The 20,668-nt window shown below is 33.9% G+C and overlaps 1 protein-coding gene across 2 annotated transcripts in view; it reads left to right on the forward strand.

The window, feature by feature from the left end:
- The first annotated feature begins 3,092 nt into the window (after window positions 1–3,092).
- LOC106113903 (adenylate cyclase type 6) overlaps window positions 3,093–20,668 on the forward strand; it is an 85,786-nt gene continuing 68,210 nt past the window's right edge. Inside the window, exon 1 of one of the 2 annotated variants that reach the window (XM_013306962.1) lies at window positions 3,093–3,146. The gene's annotated coding sequence lies outside the window, so the exon portion shown is untranslated. Of the gene's footprint in view, window positions 3,147–10,330; window positions 10,391–20,668 lie in introns of those variants that run through there. The other variant, XM_013306961.1, reaches the window with a different exon arrangement.

Consider the following 20,668-nt stretch of genomic DNA (forward strand, 5'->3'; position numbering starts at 1 on the left):
TTAAGAAGTTTTTTTTAAAGTTCGTTTTATCTTTCTTGCTTTTGTTCTCAAATTATAAGAAAAGGCCAAAAAAAAAAACATTTATTACTTAGAATAACACACACACATTACTTAGTTTTTTTAATGTTAGCCTTTTGATGTAATTTTTGTGAAATTTTGGATTTTGACACGAATTCTACTAAACAAAAACATACATTATAAATAACATAAGTATTTAATTTAATAACGATGTATATATATGTATATATGTATTTACAGATACATAAGATTTTATATTGCATTGGCAGAGGGGGTCAAAATCACTAAAATCCACCTTACAATATTATTTCGTGGTATCCTTTTCACGTTTATTCATCTTAAAATTAAAAATATTGAAGGCGGTTAAAAAATGAAAATGTTTAATTATTAGATAAATAAATTATACATAATATTAATATATAACGAGTTGATAGTGTGTACTCAAGTATGGTTGACGGCCTTAACTTTAGCCGGTTCATTGCGCCCGCGCTGCCCGTCGCGCCACAACCAAAACTCCAAGCAAAAACTCTCATTCAAGATCGCCAGCGCCAGAGTGTGTCACACTAGATTGATTTGTTCTTATTGACACTGGCAAGTTGTGTATGTCATCCGTTCGTTAATGTGTCGAAATATGACTGAAAAATATGTAGACTGAGGGACCTATCTGATGCTGTGCGCATAAGTGAAACTAAATTACAATAGCTCACTAGCGCCCTCCTCTCATTGTCAAAATAGTGTCACAAGATCTTTGTCATCTGTGCCATGTGTAGTCTTTGTGAGATAAGTGTGTCCCCCTATAAATCGTCTATTTGTTAATGTTCGACAAAAAATTTACGTGACTCTTTACTAATCGCTAGGGCAAATTACAAAGGGGCAGTATGCACGTTTTGGCGTTGACATTAAGCAACATTATCTTGGATTTAGTTAAGTCGCTTTTGTAATGAAATTTTTATGTGTATATGATATGTGCTTTTTGTTTATAATTTTTCGCTGTCTTGAAACAAAACATTCGGATAGTTAATTAAAATGGACAAACTAAAGGGAAAACTTTCCACACTCATACTTTAAAGAACACGTTCCAAGAACCCGACTGCCTTGAAATTATTTTTTTTTCTGTTTTCACTTTGTTAAAAGTTCAATTACGATGTAATAATGTTTTAAGTTATAAAAACATCAGCCGGTAATGTTTTCGAACTTTTGGGTCTATAAACTGAGCGAGTTTGTTGATCTTTTGTTTTGTAATCCTAAAATAACTTGAAACGATATTTACATGGAAATTTTAAGGAAGCATAAAATATTGAAATGAAAGGCGAGTTTTAATTCAATATTTGAAGGTAAGAGCAACTAATTAATAATGAGTGTTGTAGTTATGTATAAGGCTGTACTGTCAAGTGGTTAGTGTTCAATAATAACTACATAAATATATCCAGCGCAGCGTTGATATCTATAAAACCAACGCTTTGTTGAATACTTTAAAAATCTTCATCTGGATTGGGTTGAGAAAACAAGGATTACACACGAACGTTTATTTTGTTTTCTATGTCTTATAGTAGTAGTATCTCGTAGTGCTTATCATTTAACGTAATTTACGAGTACAAAGAATATTCATTACAGATTTAAAACTTTCACGAAATCGGGGCGGTGTTTGAAGTCTTCGAGAAGAAAATGCTTTAAAACTTAAAGTTCAATAGCAATACGTAAGTATAAACTTCAATTAAGATGAACAATGAGTGTCGATGACGTGACAGGAGCATCGTCCACACAGAAACACATTGGCTAACATCCTCCTGCAAGCCGACGCGTTAACTTATCACACAACCTAATTTGTTACTCTCTTTTCTACAAACACCTTATGACTATTTTAAATTTAAACATAAAAAAGTTTTTTTTTTAAATTTGTTAAAAATTACGGTAATCAATATACTAAAATTTGCTTTTCTATCAATCAATAAAAATTAACTTTTTAGACATTAGGTTATTAAAAATATTTTTAAATTACAAAAAGGTAAACCTATAAAAAACTGTTTAATATTAAACGTTTGCTTAACGTTTAAGTTAATATGACGGCGTTTAAGCAACGTCTTATAAGCGAGTGTCATTAAGTAACAGTAGGTAGTGAGGTGAGCGGCTGAGCGGTGTTACGCAAATCTACGCTAAATGCTTGTACCATGAGACGCGGCAAGGCGACATTGGCCGCGAGCCGCTCGGCGCACTGACGACTCAACTTAATGAAACAAATGTATATTGGTAGGAGTGAATTACGATACTACTAGCAGCTATTGTCACCGGGACACATAAAATGCCGCTATGACAATTGCACTTTCACGTACTTTTCCTTTAAAAACACTTAAAAACTATAAGATATTTTTTTTTCATTGTTAATTAACTAAATTCTCATGGGAGGTATTATAAAAGTATATACAATTTTTCTCCACGTCTATTTTTATCAGAATGATTGTTTTAAAATAATGGAAGTTTAGAAATTTTTCGTTTCTTTAAAAAATATTTCAATGCGGTGAACATAAAAAATCATGCCGCTTCTATTTATCAAAAGTTTATCAAATTATAAAACAGGGATTAACAAGTCATAGAATTTAGTTGTTAAAATAAAATGCGATGATAAGTGATAAGGTGATTTAGTGAAGAAGACCTGCACATGATAACATAGTCTAAATCAATGAAAGTGACTCATGCAAGTTCTTTATTTAGGTTATTGTCGGTAATAATTACATTTTCTTACTTCAGTAAAATCGCAATTTTTTTCTTATTTAGTAATATTTTCATAGCGGTGTATTGTTTGTGAATACGTACAACAATAAAATGAAGCGTAGTGATAAAATCATTATCCTTTACGAAGAAAGTGGATGCGAGATGATGGTGACATTTTAGCGCTACGACATCTAGGCGGTGCGGTGACGCGTCGCTTATCAGTGGTTATCACCCCGCGAGCCTCGGCGCCGGCGCGCTCCATCCAGTAGCGCGTTTTCGCTCGGTCCGCGCGCACCTGCACCGCCGCCCCCCGCTACCGCCGCCTCCTCGTCCGCCGCACCCGCCGGCCCGGCGCGTGCCCATCGGGCCCCGACTCCTCACGATCATCTACGAAGTGCTACGAATCTTTCATCAATCGCGTAAGTACATTTCGAGATTTACTATCACCGAATTTCACCCGCCGTAAGAACGTACAATTGTATTCACAAATTCATTAATAAATGTGTACCGGTGCGCTAAGTGTTAAGTTGTGTGAGACGTCGCGCGTGATCTCGACGTTAGAGCGTTTTGAAAACACATTTTTCTGATTTTAAAGACTATAACATGAGTCATATGGCATGGAAAGATATGAAGGTCGCGTTCTACTCATCCTAAAGTAAATTTGTCTTCGCGGTCTTAATGTATCAGGTGGGATATGTTTATCTGTTGGTGTTAGACGACTTCTCTATAAGTATACACAAGTTCGCGATCCACATGCAGTACGGCTGCGGCTGCGGCTGCGGCGGCGGCTAGGCTTTCAGGTTCACTCGCGTGAACATAGTGGATGCGTTTCAGGGTCAAGTTATGATATAGTTGGTTTGCGGTACGTTTGTGAAACTTCTTGTTTAACGAGCCGGATAAATTTAACTGACTGGCTACACCAAGTTTCAACTAATTTGATACAGGTTAAGTGAAATATGAATAAGTAAACTTTCATAGTCCAATAAGGGTTTTGGAACTTTTGTTTTTGATTGTTAAAGAAAACAGTTTTAAAACAAATAAGTAGTCTACTTATTTATTTTGAATGGTGAGACTCGCCTCAAGGTCGCGACAAAACTTTTGACCCACTTTTAGTTGAATGACTCGAAGTAGATATAGGGCTGTGAGGACTATCGTCCTCTCTTTGAATACCGGAGGCGCTTCTGTTTCTTATCAATTCCTGATAAAGTGTTTATTGCTCGCTAATCGATTGCTAGGATTATTTACAAGACGAGTGCGTAATAAAACAGTTAGGTCTGTCAGTCGGCGCGGCCGCGGAAATGGCTGAATTAACTGTCGTCATAAGAGAGCTAATTGCTACTATTGTTTGTGATGATTGGCCGTAACGATCGCTTTGATTACTTCGCTTATCACGGACATATTGAACTTCTATAAAAATATTAAATGTACTTAAAATGTATTGAATATGCAAATAAGTTGTATGATGTTATGTTACATGATGTATCGCCGGCTATTTTGTACAGAAGACGCGCGGGAAAGTGTACTTTCAAATAAATAACATCAATATTTTATTTTAAGAATAATAAATAGAAATAACTTATTTGAAAAATGCTATGTAAAATGTTAGCAGCGATCTTTACACCTAGTCCTAGATCAACTAAGAAATGGAACAAATTCTTACGTCGAGTCGTTTTCAAAACAAAACTACATTTAGCCAACGCCGGCATTCACTGAGTGCAAATAAGAAGTGAGTGCGTGCTCACGCAATGTATACCATGTTAACTAGGTCCTGGCTAAAATTGGACTCGATTTGGTGTTATATGTGATAAGTTTTTTTTTCAATAAAATATCACTACTAATACTACTGGTCTTGAGCTAGGTTTGCGACCAGAGTCAAATGGCGGGATTGGAATCGTCGACCACATAATCAGTCACCCATTCCTACAACCACTAGGCTATACGATACTGAAGCAAGGATATATATTTATAGTAGGATGTTATTTATAGTATGTTATGATTCCATAATATACGAACAATATTAATTGGCTTAATCTTAATAAGGTGCAGTGAAAGGTCGTCGCGATAACTCGAGTGGACTTTATTATAGAATTGTGAAGCTTACACAATTGCGTGTTGCAAAGGTTGTGCTGGAAAACTTCTGACTAATTTGATAATAATTCCTGCTTCAGTTTAAACTGATAGCGAATACCCTTTTTATTTTAAAGGTTTCAAACGGACTTTTCAAATGAATTTAAGATATGAATATATTAACAATATAAAAAAAATCAGTTCGCTAAAAGAGCCTCTCTTCTCACTGAAGGTGATTGGAGATCTGTAAATTAGATAAGTACAAGTCGCTTTCTTATCTTAATAATGTGATTGTAATAGTTTGAGTGCACAATATGTGCATCATGTAATAAGTTTAATTAAAATTATCAACAATGTGTCATAGTGACTTTGTGACCGTTCACAATTCGGTACAGATATTGTTATACATAAATAAACCTAATGCATATAATGTTGAAGATAAGATCAATCATATCTGTACTCTTAAGCTTATGATTGACTTATCAAACACCGATTATCAATCAATAACATATCTACCTTATTCAACATTCACCAAATTCAAATTATTTCGTGTGTGTTCTTCCTTATTTATATGTATATGTATATATGTTGTCGGGTTAACTTCAATCAGGACCGGATTGTGAAAAGTTATTTCAAAGTTATATAGTGTTTATTGAACTAATCTTCCGGCGTTCGGCTCGCATCGCGTCGCGTCGCGTCGCGTCGCGTCGCGTCGCTTCGCGGCTGTTTCACTGAATGCTTTTGTTTTTGTCTATTTATGTACTGTGACCAATAAGAAGAATTTGTCTTAGCAATTACTCGGACCTTGGCTTTAAAACCATGTCTGTTACTTGTTACACAACCGCGATAACTGCGCCTCGTCTCAACCCAAGGTCCGATAAATACAACAATAACAATATAATCTCTGAAGTGACACTAGCCTACTGGTTGAGGATACGCACATCTGATTGCATGTTCGAAGGCTCGAATATCTGCATTCTGATTTATGTTTTTATTAAGTGAAAAATCTAATCCTTAATTCTGTGTATTGTTAAAAGAAAAGATCGCACTAATAAGAAGATAGTATGAAGTTAAAAAGGAATTATGCCAGCGGCGCATCAAAGAGATGAGGAAAATCCCGGCGAGGCTCAGAATTTTTCTTTTAAATTCCGACTTTGGTTTTTTATAACACTAACGTCGGACTCTGTTCAAAACAAAACATAAATCTGTATTTTTATAATGAACTATCCAATGAAACCAGAAAGTTTATTTTTTGGCGAAAAAGATTTTTAATAATTTTATTATTTATTATACTAACTATTGCCTTCCACTTCGTCAGCGCGAAATTATAAGTTACTTAAGTGACTATCGCACCTATTTACCAGCGAAAGTCCCGACTAAATCAGTTCATCCATTCTGGAGATTAATCGGATCAAACGTGCATTTGTGGACAGAGAGAAAAAAATGAAAGTAATGTATTTTCATTCTAAGCAATGCACGTACACTATCCATGTTCACAATAACTTTTTTTAATATAATTACAAATTTGATATACTATTTTTTTTAATTATTTGATAACACGATTTAAGAAATAAAAATGTAATCATTGTTTTTGTTGTTTTATCAGAATTTAAGCATATGCCGGCTAAAAACATGTTTCTACTTTTACTTTCTCTATATATTTTGAATAAATTACAGCGATCCATAAAATCAGTTTTAAAATGCATTTTAATGACAGAGTCATCCATCGGCGGAAAGCGGAACTACTAATCCGCGCCAAAACTATTGAACGGTTCCTTTAATAATTACTAAACACAACTGAAGTAAATCTTTTAGAATAATACTTTTGAATTACTAGATAATAAAATAATAAACTTCAAAAAACGAACATAATATGCAAACAAAGTTATCTGTCCGATGGACATAAGTTTAACAAAATTATGACAGTTCTTTAGCACTACCTTGTTAGCGTCCACAAAGTGTCTCAATGTCCAGTCATAGCTGTAGCTGTCTTTCATGTTTCTTTCTTATGTCATTTTCTGACCGAATTAACAAGGATAGCAAGCCATGTAACCGGGTCAGATATCCTTGTTTCACTATGTATTGGGTTTACATATGTATGTATATTCAGATAGAATTAGCCGCGATAGCAGCGCCTCTCTTACAGCAGCTCAGCGCCGGCACAGATAAGCTCGTCTCAATTTACATCGTTAAAGTTTATATGGAGCAATGTCAATACCCTATATAAGAAAACATTTTTCAAGGCGAATAAAAATAATTTTGTTTTATTTTCTTTTAAAACTATCGATAGAAGAATGTTTTAAATTCCATCTACCGAATAAAAGGTAAACTTACATCGGCTCGTATGCGGTAACGGACACTTATTAATTGCTCGTTTCCACCGAAATTACTGTGGTTATTTATGGCGGCGGCATCATACGTTGGCCTAAACTAAACTTTTTCTCTCGCTTTTCGTACACGCAGCTTGTCCACTATCAACAGTCACTTTGCGTAGAATACTTTTAGCGGTGTCCACTTAACAATGTTCTATAGATGCACACAAATTACAAAATTCTATTATAGATTGCGGCTCATTCTGACACAAGTTACTTTCACTTTATTTTTTTCTAATATAGCTTGTAATTGATTACGTTTATGATAGCGTTAGCTAATTTGGCCCCTAGGTTTAGTTGGGCCAATTACCTAAATTTCTTTTATGACATGTTTTATAAAGCGATCATAATAAATATTTCTGAAACAAGTTTAATTTATTACATTATGTTATATTATTATTACTTTGTAATATTTTCAAACTTGTCAATGTAATTGTTGTATCGGAGATTTCACATTTGATGTAATAATAAAGCAATAAATAGTAAAATGTAATTTTATGAACGAGAGGGAATGAGAGGAGCCGATCATATGGTAATTTGGTATCCGCAGCTCGATGTGTTTTCACATTGACATTTTGATTTCAAACGCTACGGAAGTGAGCGCTCGAATGTGCTTAAGCTTTTGCAATTTCCTTTGCTTTATTTAAAAAACGGTATATATGTTTGACATTTTAATTTTCGTTGAAAGAGAACAGTTTTTGTGAAATTTTATATGATTTTTTAAGAATTTTAATCTCAATGAGTCGTTTATTATGTATTTTAACAAAAAAAATTGTGTACCATGACAAAGATATCAACTCAAGTTCATACATATCTAGCAATGGCGTGGAGACACGAGTGTTTGAGAGAGAGGGCAATATTGTTATAATGCAAGTTTTACGACAGTGGGGATGCACTGTTAAAAGTTGCAACTGTTTGCTGAAGAGCTTAACATATTAAAAGTACTAAATAACGTGATTCGTCATATATTTGATGCATTGTAACGGTATGGCATCTATGGTATGGCATTATCTAGTTTATGATGAGATAAATGGTACGATTGGTGGCACTCCGTCGCCGCGTCGCATCGCTCATGCAATCGCCTTATCATCACAATGTTACCGAATATTAATCAAACGTTTTTTCCATTGATTAATGAAGTCAGTGGTTCTTGTTGTTATATTTTAGTAGGATCATATTTGTCCACTAACTGTTCGGCATTACAATGCCTAGGATACAGTTGTAGATACAGTTATGATATTGTCAGTTATCGCATTAGTTATTAAAAAAAATAATTAATGTATATGAATGTTGAATACCTAATATTTGTGTAATTTTAATATAAGAGTATATCATTATGTACAGTTGCTCCATATTCTACACAATTACTGGTCAGAAACATTGTTTCACCAGCAATATGTATATATTCCCTATTCCAAAGACATACAATATTCGTTCGTCCCATAGCTGTGATGAAATCCTTGCAGTAATATCAATACATATAACTACATACATATATACCTGTCTTCATAGTTCATTGAAATCTATAGAGATATACATAATGACGTCATTCAGCAAAAGCTCCTTCTCAAACAAAAGACTAACAAGTCTAGCACGTTCTCACGATTATATCTACATACCTAATAGTATCAGATTTCATTGTACGAGGAATCGCACAACACAGGTAAAAATCTTTCTGTTCTTAGGTACTTTTACAACGATTCTAAGAACTTTATTAGATTACATTTAAATTCCACCACCACGACGACTTGTATGTACCTAAAGTACATAACATATAGTATAAACTTAAAATAATACTATTTATTATTTATATTTTTTAAAGATTATATATACATCTTAATTTAGTTGCTACTTATTTTTATACGTAATATTCGTATTACGTAAAATATTGTAAACAACTGTTAGTGTTTTTTTTATTTGACCTTCTTCAAACCTCCATCAGAAATGTTTAACAAATTGGATCTGCCCGAGATTGATCCTTTGATGAAAACCGGGCGCGGAGTAGTATCCCATCGGGGCTTATTTTGTCGTCGAATCGTTGTACATTACCAAGATTAAGGTAAACTTAAATTTGGAAAGTGTGTTTGGGGATTAACAAACGTACTCTTGCAAATTCATTTGTTCTAAATAATTTAAAACCATATAAAAAGCTTTTATTGTAAAAGTGTATTCCACCTTACCACGTAAAGCAATCGTTGTCGCCGCAGTTCATGAAAGGACGGCGCACGGCTAGGATGGCACGGCTAACTGCTATGTGTGGAAATAGTTATCAAATGTAAAGCAGTATATCAGTAACACACCTCAAATAAGCTGAGCTAAAGTTTCCAGAAAGTTTGCTTAATACTTTCGGTCGCCGATGAATCGAACCCACCTCACCTGTTACATGAATACCTACGTACGTGTTACTAAGTTTTCGTGATATTTTTCTTTCAAACTTACACAGGGTGTTTACCCTCTCTGTCGAAACAAATATGACAATATGCAAGTTTCACGGCTAAGTACATATTAAATAAGCGGCATAACTTAAATGGAATCAATTATAAATTCGTCAATACAAGTTCAACAAAGACTAGCCTTTACACGAAAGTAATTTACACAGCCGATTTCAATGTACATATTCTCCATACCCACGGGTAACTGTTGAAACATAATAGAATAATATTTAAGTAAGTTGAGAAACATCGTAAAATTATCGAGAATTACCTATGGTTCTAGCGGTTATTCGTATCCGAAATTTTCGACTGAAAATATTTTTAACAAAGATGACTCAATCCAAGCGTGTGGATTAATAAATAAAATCATTTACTTAAGGATATTTATGCTTAATTTGTTTTTCTAATCATGAAATATGAAGATTATATGTTCTAGACTGAACATTTCATCATTAGTAGAATATTCCTAAATGCATAAAAGCTACAACGCAACCTTTAGAAAGCTTAGTGACGTCACCAATCGAATGTTCAGTGCTGCTGTAACGTCGGAAAATTCGAAGTATGGCGGAGAGTAGCGGACAAGTGGGTGCAGTTTCCACAAGATTCGTCCTATGATAATGAGATGAATTGCTCATGCGCGACGCAACAGATTAAAGGGGACGCCTCCCCCGCTCACGGGAGCCGAGACACGGGCCGCCGCGACGGATTCGCGTGCCGTCCGCCGACCTGAGCGGGTGTTCTCTCTGTGCATCCCAAGTTACCGGTGTATTTCGCGCGTTTCCATCTTCTTAGGTAAGTAACACACATACACGTTGACAATTTTTTTTTTTTCAAATTAATTAATTTTTTTTCACTTTTGGCATTATTTTATGTTGGATTTTTTTCCAAATATTTTTTTATTTACTGTTCAATGGGATATACAGTTTTTTTTTTAATTTACTTTCAAAATTTCAATTATGTTTTACAAATATATTTTTTTTTATTCGCGACGGATGCGGGTTTTAGTATTCACCGGTCGTAAATTTGAAATAATTTAAAATTAAAATTTTTTATTTTTAAATAATTAAAATTAAAATTTTTAATTCTTAATTATTTAAAAAATTTAAATTTTTGAAACGAAAAAAGTAAAAGTAAGCAATAAGAAGAGCATTTACTCAGTTTTTCTTCAAGTTTGAGTAATGTTGCGATGTGAGATACGAGTATATCTCCGACGGGCGACGGTCCTCGCGGAAACTGCGTTACCATTACAAAACGGATAAATGGCGGTTGCAATACTTCATGGTAACGATTTAAATATTTTAAAGCCTTACCTAACATTCGCAAAGATGTTTTTTGGTCCGTTTTCAAAATTGATAGATACTTAAATAAATACGGATCGAGCTGAGTTATTGGGTATAAAAAAAACATCCAGACGAATTGATCCTTTTTTTGAAGTCGGCAAAAAACAGATATATTTATTATCGTGTAACAAAATTCCTACCAAAAACTATTTTAAAGTTTTCGCTCCATATTTTATTAGACTTATTCATAAAATACAATATCAAGGTTTGATATTTCTATGAAACACAACCCTCAATAGTTTTTTTAATAATTTGAGATTTTAGTTATCCATTTCGCAGTTAATACAAATTGAAGTAAATGTTTTTAATGTACAGACGAACGACTTAAACCTATGAATACCCTTTTGGTTAATTCATAAAAAAACATGCGATATGGTCCTATAAGCAGCTTTTGACAATAGGCTTTCTTATTTTTCTTCTGAGCCACATTAGACTCTCCGACGGCGGAGGTTGGCATTCAGTCCCTCGCATTTACGAGGAACTGTCTCTTCTGGAGTCTGTCTGGAGTTTAACTCTGGTCAGTTTCTTATGTCTGTTAACCTTTAAGTATACAGATACTTATTTGGGAGACGCATTAAGAAATTGAAATAATACCGCGATGGTAAACTTATTGCGTATGTCTATCGTTCACTTAGCCGTTTTGGCGAGGTGGACGCCTTTACCATCTTTTTCGATTTTTTTCTTCGTTTTAAATAAATATCTTAAACCAGATGGTTTCACATCATTTTAATGACGTTAAAAGGCTTTCATTGTCAGTTATCAAGGTGAGGGCAGGCGGCGTTAATCATTAATCATCCTCAATCATTCATCGCACCTGTTTCATCTGTTACCGTGAATCTTATCTGCATTTTGTTTTTATTCCTACTTCTACATATGACTGCATATGTGTATATAATGTTGGGTTTAATAGATATTGTCTTTGAGCGTTTTCATAAAATTTTATTTATCTTACCGATGTTCAATTTAGGAGGGAGCGGTATTATATGTATACAGAAGCTAAAGAAAAAGGAAATTATTGTTTGTACAGTCCTTTTCTTTATTAAAGAGATGGGTGCGAGGGCGCGAGGGCGCGAGGGCATGAAGGCGCGAGGGCGCACTCTACAGATCGTTATGTTTCAGGTCACTTCTGTAGTTACAAGTTAGTTAGCTATCGTCTTCAATTTTACCATCAATAAAGTCAATTGCTTTTATGTGTAACCTCTTTATTAGTAAATGACTTTTGTTCATTGGAACTGAATTTTGCTACAAACTACAAATAATATAAATCTTCTTGAACACAAACTAAATAGGACGAAATATTATAGGATAGTAAATTTGAATAGAATATAAGAAAATTTGTAATAGAGCTGAGCAGAGTAATTTTGAGGGCTTCATTCGGACATTTTGTATTTATTACCCGGAGTAACAGCGGCTGTAAGATGCGACGTTCTGAAACAAGTATATAAATAAAAGCTTTCGCGTATTTCGCATTAATGTGAGACACCTTAACTCTCCAACAATTTGAGTATGTGTATTGAAGCTTTACGTATAATGAAGATAAAATCATTTGCTTCAATCACATTATTATACTTCTTTTATAATTCACAATTTCATGGTACTGTTGTGATATGTTTTCATTGTGGCCAAGAGATATTCAAAGGGAGCGCAGTAATTTTATGAACTGTTTGTTGGCGGAGGCGCTGCAGTGGCCACTTAGTTGTATTGCAGGAAGCTTAGAGCCGGTGATGTTGCTCTCTGCTGTTATTGCAAACCATCTTGACATTCTATTTCTTATTTAATTCAGGAGCAAAATACTGCGGTTATATTGTCTTTGTATAATAATATTTTATGAATTTGCCTAATCATTTAAAAGATTTGAATCAAATAAAAGGTTCGACTGCGAGAAATAATGTTTATCATCAACTAAAAAATAAAATAAACTAATTAGGGTATTAAATAAAAAGTCTTAAAAACAAAAACAACAAAAACACATCTAAAGGCGAGTCGTAGATTTTCAACAACAAACAAGAAAATAAAAGATCGTTAGTTTTCTTTTTAAAGTCTAGTCAATGTCTTTAATTGAGCGATGAGATGGATCTAATTAGTCGTTGTCTTATTTGTTAGCTTTTTCTAAAGTTTCTACGACTCAATTTGTACTTTCAATTAAAACATGTTTATATTAAAGCGTACTAATTAATGTTAGGTAGGTAGATTAGCAAGTTGCATTGTCCGAAGCATTAAACAAAACACAAAACGTGCAAACAGTTATATTTCTCACGTCAGATCAGGATCAAAGTGATATGATTATAGTTATTTTACAATTTATCTACTAAATAGAATATGAACATTAGAATATTTCCAAATTCAATGAATGTATTATAATACGATAACACTTGCGCTAGGCAGTTGCAAGTCGATAGAATCAGCTTCTGAAGACGCTGCATATACCGCCCTATTAGACCCGGTTTCCACTTAACGGCGAGCCTCCTTCTGCCCACATCTTATATGGAGTGTCTTATTTCCATATACACGGCATGACTGTAACAACATTCAACATGACAATCTCATGTGGCAGAATTATTCGGATGTATGCTAAGTGGAAATAGACACTTAGTGAGCAATACACGCGCCCGCACTTTGGACTTAACGATGCAGCAATACATTGTGATATAACATTTTCTAAATATTGCGTTTTAAGTTAACGTAATCGATCACGTTTCTAGTTATTAATTAAACTGACATATCAATTATCAAGACCTCGTCATAGTCCAAAATTGTTGTTAGCTGTTTTTAGCTGTTAGGTTACGTACCTACTAGTTGTATAGTAAAGGCGAGGTGTCGGATATTGTTTTCTCATATCTTTTGCCAACACTGTGCTAGTGATAGGGATTTCAGTTGTCTTTGAACGTGAAAATTACAACTTAGGTTAACCCTTTTGAAAGCCTCGAGCCTGCTTACATTAATGTATCATCAAAGACCTTTTAAGGTTCTCTCTTACAAAATACCCGGATAAACGTAACTCAAATGAAACAGTATACGTTTGTTTTGTAACGTACTAAAATATCTTTAGTTTTTCTATGTCCAACCATGGCCAGGAGCGATTGACTACTAGTCGACATTGTCTGTTGTAATGGCGCGTTGGCACATTTAACTGGAATCGAATCAGCATTCCTAGGCAAATCGTGGGCGCGGAAGGCTCGTCACAGTTATTTCTATTTTTATATCATCAGGTTGTATGAAAAAAGGTTTTTTACCTATAGACGTTAAAAACCTTGACCCACAATTTTAAGGGCTTCGTTCAATAATTAACTTCTTTCCAAGTTATTGATTGTCGTATTTGAAAATCAAAACGAAACACTACAAAAAAATGTAATTAATAAATGGAAAAGAAATAAGCATTTTCAAAAATACATTTATGTAGAGTTATATCAATTCCTAATATTAGTGAATACTTATTGATTGTATCATCCCTAATAATCAAGATTTTATTCCAAAAGAAAAGTCTTGATGTTATTATATTTAAATATTAAAAAATTCTGTTTACTTTGTGTGTATTTGGATGCAATCAGTGCGTGGTGACAGAGTTTAACAAGTAAGCATAGATGTGCGTTTGTTTACACACAATATAAATCCTCTGTCGATTGCGTTACGGTCCACTAACGTCCTGGCTCGTCGCCAAACGCGGTAAATATTATGTTTGTGTACTATTTTGTAGATATTGGCACTTTTAAAATCTTTATGACATGTTACAATCATCCTTAAACAGACTAAAAGTGGTTATACTGATTTAAATAACCGGAGAGTCCAAATGTCTTTATAAGATTCCCTGGTAGAATACGATATTTTTCAAGTGTGAAAAATATTAAAATCATTTTAAAATCTGTCAAGTCAATATAGCTACAGGCGGCAGTCAAAATGGAATACACACTGGCATATAGACGAACTGGTGAGATACTGGTTACATTCTAACGGTACTGGACAAAAGCACTCGGTACTCGACTTTAGTTAAGATTATGTGATGAAATTAGGTACTTCATATATTTCCAAACTTTCCAATAAATAAATGAAATGAAGATATTAATACCAAAGCTGATAACATTGATTTTGGCACCCGAGGCCGTCGTCTGCTCGCGCGCCTTCACAAAGCAACACCGCCGCCCTTGCGCATCAGCGCACCTCCCGCTCGCCCCCGACCATCGCGTGATGCGTGATTCATTGGTATGATTGCAAGCTCGCCATTTTCGTTGCGTAAATAATTATTTAACTTTCAGCTAAGTTTATTCAGCGGTAAATTAATATTTATTTTTAATGACAAATTTTTCCTTACCTCATGATCGTGAAATATTCCATGCCCGAGTATCGTTAATGTATTTGTCTCATCACTCATTCTGTGCACATACCGCTGAAAATTATTATGTACCTTCAAATAATATACCTCCTTTTAGGCCATGATATTATCTTATAGAAAACAATGAATATCATATAAAGTTGTAACAAAGTTTTCGTCTTCAATTAAAAATACTACGGAAATGAGGTAAATTAACTAAGTAATTTCTGTTATGTCATGTACCTGTATATTATGCGTATGAAAATGAAATGTAAAAATGTTCGTAGCAGACTAAGTGTGCGAAGCGTAGCTTGCTACGCAGCGTAGAACGCGTCGGTGTTAACATATGTATGTATGTAGCAGTAAAACTAACGGTCGGTGATCATTAAGTCTCATTGCGACCTCCCCCTACCCTCACTTTTTTAAGCTTGTTTCTGAATTCATTTTTGTTAATGAATTAAGATTTAAAACTTAGTTTCATATCAACATATAAAAATAAATTGAGCAAAATATACTTCACTTTTAATTATTTTTAATAAAGAAAGGATGCCAAAATAAGACTAATTTCTGATACTCGCTAAATTATGTAATCGTTAAATGAAGCGATAATTAAATCTCCGTTAAGATCATTGTAAGTGGCCATTGATATTTTAAATGAGTTCGATTAAACTTTTCTAATAGATTACGTCACATTACGGTTTCCCTTTTCACTTTGAAATGGCCGCTGGTTTCATCAAAGTTACTTTTTATCGTGTAATAAGGAGGAAAATTTAGCGATAAAATAAAAGAAATCGGTATTGAAGCCTTATAGTATTCGATTTGAAATACCGATATGATTCTTATGTTGCAGTTCATTATATTTATGATTTTTTTAACTATAATTAATATCTGATTTAATTATAATAAATCATACGAAAAAAAATTAAACATTTGTGAGGTATCTTTTAAATGACAATATTCGTTAATACATTCCTAGGAAACAGTTTGACTGTTTGTATGAAAGTTTATACGCATATACAGTAGGTTTGTAATCCCTCGCGTACACGCACACGGCGGCGACAACTAGTACTTTTTAAATTACTATTGGATAGATCCTGTCACAAATGTCAAGAAAATAGGTATTCCAAAATCTGTACTAGTATGTTAATATAAAATTGATTTAGTTTCAGTACATTGTAACTAATGGATTTATAAAATTGTATCGGATATTATTAACGGAGGATACGCTTTTTACTTAGCTTTTATCTTGTTCATAAAAGTTCGCGGGTAAGCTTTTTTTCAGAGCAATTCTTTAACATCTAATATTTTATTATTATATCATGAGTTCCCTCTAGCGGAATAGTTTGCCTTTTTATTTTATTTCTTATATAAAGAAATCCATCATTAATGTAAATAAATTACATACGAGAAAGTAAATTACCTAGCTTGTAGCCTTAACAAGTTTGTAATAAAAAAGAATTCTTCGTCTAGAAATATAATGTAACTTTGTAATTCTGATATATTTAGTACATTTATAAAGAAACGTATATAAGCTATAACTAAATAATAATAACTTGTGTGCTCACATATTTTTCTTAGCTGTTAAAGCATATAGTTTTATATAAACAAGTGCAGTCCAAAGCGCTTTGTCAACAATTCGTTATTAAATATATCCCGACACAATAACGACGGCTACGTGCGTCCACCATTATACGAATTAGTTTGATGACGCGCAGGAAAATTGGTGAGACTTGTATCGATGGTGCATACCTTATAACCATGAATTTAGGTAAATTATGCATTCTGAGAAATTCGATAGCTGTTTACATTTCCACTATATGTAAGCACCTCGATTGGTTTCAATTATGTTTAGTCATCTAAAGTTATTTATCTGTTGTTCGATTGTTATATTATAAAGAGGCACCTTATATTTCGTAAAAGGGAAACGTTGAGGTGTTCCGACGACAATTATAATATAGTTATGGCCGCAAACTATGTTACAGAAGTGGCTAACAAAGTTTAAGCCTACAGCTGCGGAAACTATGAGTACAAGTTCAGTAGCGCTATCCCATTGAGCGTGGATTACAATGTAATTTGAATGCGACCGACAGCACTATATTGTACACATGTTTAAAATATAGTTTCCTGCATCTGAGCAAATGTCATTGCAGCGAAAATAATCAAATTTTTGAGGCGGTCTATTTGCAAGAGCGACGTTGCTCACACAAATGACTTTTCCCTACGCGCCGCCATAGCGTTACACCACGAATTTTGATTACCCTGTTGCGCTTTCATCTTTTTGAACTTCATAAAGCCATAAACATAACCTATGTCACTAATATTTTTAATAACATTCGTTCTTTAAATAAATAAAGTCAATGTGTTTAAAACACAAGTGTGTGTAGAGTGGAAACCTACCCTACCGATGTCATCATTTCCTTCATCTGCACGTAGTACAGGGAATACTCTACGAAATTTAATAAAATCAAAATTGTCAGCGACATCGTGTTTGCGGTCGTCGCCGGGAGACATGACACAGGATGTCCTATTAATCTATTTATCTCCTAACGTCGTTAAAACCGAAGCATAGTTACGTACCCGCCTGTCTTGTACGTCGCCGTGTGCAAGTTTGGAGTATTCGATGTTCATTCGCTCAAAGAGTAGAAAAATGCCAAGTTTCAAACGTTCAACTACGAGTTAAATGTGTCTAATATAGAGAAAGTCCCATATGCTCAGTGTGCACAGCCCCGCAAGCCGCGAGCCGCATTGCGCTGCGTATCGATTCGAAGCCGCTGCCAGCTGCCGCCGCTGCTGTGTCAAGGGCTAGATTTTGTTTTCATTTCTGAGCTTGTCTGCAATATTAATGACGTATGCATTTTTTTGTATACAAACATTTTCGCTTTTCTTAGCAGATACACTGTTACCATGGTAATTTTGTAATTTTAGTTGTTGGATTCCTAATATACTAATAAATTTAACTAGTAGATGTTGTGTAGTAGTCTAGAATATTGTAGTAATATTAGTAAATAGTGAGACATTATTATGGCAACTAGACAAGGTACTTTCATTATAAACTTTAATAAAAGTAGGTATCGGAAGTTCGAATGTAAATCAGATTTCTTAGGAACTCGGCCCTGCCCGCCTTACCTCGTTAAAACTCTTTAGCTGGACCAACATAGTATACATTAAAGCTTCGGAAATACCTAACTAGAAGCGATTTTGCTGGAAAATTATTTAGAGTTCATAAGCTCTTTGTTATCTCGTGAGATGACGTAGAAAGTAACTCAAGGTTCTCAGATGCACGGCAATTTTAATTATACTTTTAAGCATAGCTTATCAAGTTAATAAAGCGGCCTTTGTATTGAAAACTACTTGTAGGCAAAGAAGTAAAACGACTGTTTCTAAATGTTAACGAAAATATATGCAGTTTTAAAAAATATGTCAATTTAATTTATATAAATAATAATACAAACATATAATAAAAAGAGAAAAAGGCCGAATGCCTGACATAAAGTCGCCATTAAATTAAAAAAAATTGCGATCGTCGGAAGTATTCTTCGTTTGGTTCCATATACGATAAACTCCTAATGTTAATAATCAATTTATTAACATTTATGCCATGACCAGTCTCGAATACAATCTTGAACACAATTAGTGATAAGTATAACAAAAAAAAGATTTAATTGCTGTAAATCTACCAAAACAAAATATGCAGCAAATTAGATTTCTGTGCCTTTTGTATAGGAATAGAATGCATTATTTATAATATTATAACAAATATATCGCACGTTTTGTATACCGGTGAAATACTATTATTTTATGCCGCCATTCTCTGGAGTACTGATACTTCCTCGATCGAGAACAGTTATATGAAAAGTTCCGATTTACTTGCCTCTATTCTGACAGCTTTTACCGCTGTCAGAATAAAAGCTTATTGTGTGAAATATTTTATGTTACCCTTCTCTCACACTCAACCGGAAGTAAGTTGACAGGATTTGTGATGTTTCATATTTTTATAGTCACAATATTACTTGAAATGTATAACTACATTTTTTTCGTTAAATGTGTTGGAATAAAGAATTCATTACTTACTAAGATATTATTTAGAGTTATAGAGAGTAATAATCAGGTCTAATAGTTATCATTGTAGTAATCAAAATTGATAAGTAGAGCTTGTCATAATCTGTTATTTAAGATGATGAGGGATGACAGTTAGGGGAAGGGGGATGGGGGTAAGGAAATAAAGAGGCGCTCCATTGTGAGGGCGTAACCTTGTGCAAAGTTTCCACCGTAAATGAAAACAATGAGGAGTACGTTAGATTAAACAAGCGTTACATTAATTTTGAATTTATACAAACTTAGACAAAACAATTATAAATTATGTTAAAATCACTCAGAAGGTCACAAGAAGCCTATTTTACATATACATAAAACATGACACACCATACATGTGGGAACACTGCTTTGTTAATATTATAAAAGTTGCTATCAAACTCTTACCACTAAATTTCATGATCAATAGTTTTTGCATAATAATGTTTACAATTTATTTTAATAACAATAAAACGAAACTATTCTAAATAAATAGAATCCCAAAACAGAGGTTCAATCGTGGCAAAAATTTCAGTTATAACGCTGATTGTTTGTTTTGCCTAGGACCAAATTGACTGAGGGACATCCAAACGGTATACAGCTCGATGCCAATTTACATAGTCCTACCCCAAGGCCAATGCTATGAGATCAACAGTATTAATCGATCGTTCCTATCTCACATAAAAAAATAATTAGACCCTGTTTCCCCTAAGCGAATAGCTCCGATTCTGCTTTTGCTGTTCTAGAGAAACTTGTGTATAATTTTAGCGCGACTGCTCATTGAAATAGCAATCGTGCGGCTGCTAGCTTAGAGGATAATTGGTCTACTCGTATTTACACAATTTAGTTCTGTCTGGTTGTTATTGTGGACTTATTAAAAGTGAAGCATGAGTTATTTATAAAATCTTATTGTACCACAATTCAAGGGTAGGGTAAAAACATATAAAATATTATAGAACAAAACGTTTTATGAGTCGACGTTTTAAATTTATAAATTAAAAGTTTCCCTCACTCTGAAAGACAGGAACTCGCTAAATTTTATAGTACCAATGCCTACTAAGGCGAATAATTTAGTTAGGGGCCAAGTTCTGTGACGTCGCGTCCTGCAACTTTTGGATTTATTAAGGTGTCGTCATATTCCCGCGCAAACTTTTAAATCGAGTTTTCGACTGTTTGTCTCATTTTCAGTTGTACCTGTCTTCTGCGCGGATAAATACTTTCTGTACTTGAACTTATTAAGTCTCGAATATTTAAGCAAAAATTGATTTGAGTGTTTAGCGAATTTTAATAAGTTTTTTTTAATGATAATAATGATTAAATTGACGCTAGATTGTAGATAAGTAGAGGTGGTTA

Source organism: Papilio xuthus, unplaced genomic scaffold, assembly GCF_000836235.2.
Source record: "Papilio xuthus unplaced genomic scaffold, Pxut_1.1 DF828177.1, whole genome shotgun sequence".
Lineage (NCBI taxonomy): Eukaryota > Metazoa > Arthropoda > Insecta > Lepidoptera > Papilionidae > Papilio > Papilio xuthus.